Source organism: Saccostrea cucullata, unplaced genomic scaffold (genome assembly GCF_032062105.1).
Source record: "Saccostrea cucullata isolate Sc308-1 unplaced genomic scaffold, CSIRO_AGI_Scuc_v1 ctg8074, whole genome shotgun sequence".
Classification (NCBI taxonomy): Eukaryota; Metazoa; Mollusca; class Bivalvia; order Ostreida; family Ostreidae; genus Saccostrea; species Saccostrea cuccullata.
In genome coordinates, this window is record NW_026925706.1 from 22022 (window position 1) to 25295 (window position 3274).

The following is a 3274-nucleotide window of genomic DNA, read 5'->3' on the forward strand; positions in this document are numbered from 1 at the left end:
ATTGTCAGCTTTCCCAAGTTTTTCACCAATTTTGGTTTGCCCCAGTCAGTACAGTCTATCAAGGTTCCAATTTCACATCCCAGGCTTTAAACAGGAATGCAGGAGTTAGGGATTAAACATCACACATCCAGTGCATACCATCCAGAGTCCCAGGGGGCCCTTGAGGGGTTTTCATCAAACCTTGAAAAACATGATTCGAACCTATTGTTTGTCTAATGAGAAGGAGTGGGACCGGGGAAACCCCTTTCTTTTATTTGCTGTTAGGGATGCAAAACAAGAATCACTATTTTGTCCCTTTAATTTGTATATGGTCACACTGTGCGAGGACCATTGAAATTGCAAAAAGAGAAGTGGTTGGTTGAAGAGAGTGAGACAAATCTATTAGATTATGTAGCAAAGTTCAAAGAGAGGCTCAGTCAGACTTGGAGTAGCCAGAGAGAACTAAAAAGTCAAGCTGAAAACCGGATGAAAACGTACCAAAACGAGAACATTTAAGTAGGAACCAAGTCCTTGTCTTGCTACCAATTCCAGGGAGCCTTTGGGGAAAATTTTTTTGGGCCCCTTTGAAGTTGAACGCAAGGTCAATGACTTGAATTACATTTTTAAAACACCTGGTCGACACAAGAACAAACAGCTCTGTCACATCAACATGATCAAAAATATCATAACCGAACTGACATAGATCACCCTAAGGTAGAATAGTTGCTGCTTCAAGCCCTGAAGTTAAGTCTACCCAAGAACAAACCAACTTGCACATAAGTATATAGCACTCCTAAGTTAAAAAATCTGATGTTTTGTCAACTTGGAGTTAAAAAAGCCACTTGCAAGAGAATGAAAAAAAAGAGCTTATGTTCTTATACAAGAATTTACACATTTATTCCCGGATGTTCCCAAAAAAACCAAACTTGTATATCATGATATAGATGTTGGGGTCATTTTCCCCTTAAAAAACATCCTTACAGAATGAACCCTGTAAAACAAGAGCACTTAATGGGAAATGGCTTATATGTTAGAACATGACATAATTGAGTACAGTAACAGCCCTTGGAGTCCCCTTGTCACTTGTTCCCAAGCCAGATGGGTCGTTCAGATTTTGTACTACTTCCGCAAGGTAAACAAATTTCCAAAACTGACTTCCCATTTCCCCGAATTGAAGACTGCATCGATAAAATTGGTCAGGCCAAATACGTAAGTAAAATTATCTTTTAAAGGGTATTGGCAGGTCCCACTGACCAAAAGAGCGAAAGAGATTTGCCCTTGTTACCCCAAAAGGTTTCTATCAATATAAGGTGATGCCTTTTGGGTTAAAAAATGCCCCTGCAACCTTTCAAAGGATGATCAATCATTTACTTAGTGATGTAATGAAGTGAGGCATACATTGATGATGTGATTGTGTTTGTAACACTTTTCAAGAGCATTTGTCACACATAAGGGCATTATTTGTGAAACATTCAGAGGCAAATTTGACTGTAAGCCTTAAAAAAATGAATTTTGTCATGCTGAGTTAATATTTAGGCCATGTTGTTGGTAAGGCCATGTTAGACCGTTTTTGCTAAAGTTGAGGCAATTGAAATTTTCCAGCACCTCAGTGTAAGAAAAAAAATAGATTCCGGGAAAGGGGGGGACTATCGGAAATTTTGCCCTAACTTTTCACCATTGCTAACCCATTGACCTGTCTCTTGAAAAAGAATAGCAAATTTATTTGGGATGAATCATGCCAACAGGCCTTCCAGCAAATCAAAAAAATTTTGGCCTCCCGTTTTTCATCACCAGATTTTGATAAAGAATTTTTTTTTGCAAATTGATGCTAGTGATGTGGGTTGTGGGGCAGTTTTGTTACAAGAAATAAAAAATTTTGTTTGTCATCCTGTTGTTATTTTTCCAAAAAGTTTTCAAAATGTCAGAGAAATTATTCCACTGTGGAAAAGAGTGTTTATCTATGTTATTAGCATTGCAACATTTTGATGTGTATGTGTATTCATCTGTACATCCAGTTGTTGTTTTTACTACCAAATCCCCTCAATTTGTTCACAAAAAGAAAAACAAGAATCAAAGGCTAATGAGATGGAGTTTGGAATTACAAGAGAAAAATATTGTCATAAAACATATTAAAAGGGAAAAAAAAAAATTTTAAATTTCAGATGCTTTGTCAAGAGTACACGTTGATTAAAATGTAATTGTTGTTTTATTGAAGTGTATGTAAATTTTGTGAAATCATGATATTGTTTCATTTAATTGAAAAGTTTTCATTATACCAAACTTTTCTTTAAGGGGGGGGGTTACGATACACAAAATTATTTATAGATATTGTGTCACTATAGCTATTATTTTTATTGTGTGACGTCATGTTCCCTTTCGGAAATTCTCGATGTGCGAAAACAGCCAGGAACACCAGCACGCCATCGTCTGCGACACAGGATTCAAAACTTTGACATTTGGCACGGGAATAATGGCTTTTCATACTTTAAATTTGGCTTGGGCTTTGGGTAACCGTGGAAGATTGTGTGTAGATAGCGATCGGTGTCCGTGGAGTTGGAGAGACTTGGCAATGGACTATGGTATGTCGACTTTGAATTTGGCCCAGGTGTTTAAATACCGTGAAAATACATATTTAGTGACCGCCGTCCATAGTGTCTGATGTTCTCGGAGTGGTGTGATTGTTCTGGACTGGAGGACATTCGAAATGAACAGCTGGAAACGTTGTCTGAATTTGTTTATTATATGTCAATTTGTGTGTAACTGTAACTGGTGTTTATTTGATACTATTGTTGTTTTCATTAAAAATTTTTTAAAGTTTTTAATTCATTTTGGTTGGTGTGTTTTTTGTAAGAGTGTCAAGGTGAAAACAGCTATAAATAATTTGTGATTCGGCGCACGTTACAAATTAAAATTTTCTTTTTTTTAATTTTAAATAAATAACAACATGCATTTCATCTAACAATGGTGTTGATTTTATTTGATCACAACTCAGTAAAAACAAAGATGCGTTGAGATTGTGCAGAATGAGGAAAAATAAAAAACAATTACATTATCAACACTGAAATACTGTTCATACTTTAATATTTATTAAATAAGGATTTTCTTCCACGGTGTGTGAAGATGTTAAAGTGATACTCGTATGGTGGGACAGGATATCAAAAAACATTTAATCTCTTAATTTCCCTTTCAGAGGAAATATTCCTGACCTGAGGTAAAAATAAAAAACCTACGACAGACTAAAATTGCAAAAATATCCCCAAATATGTTGTTGATATCTATGTTTACAATGTTTTCA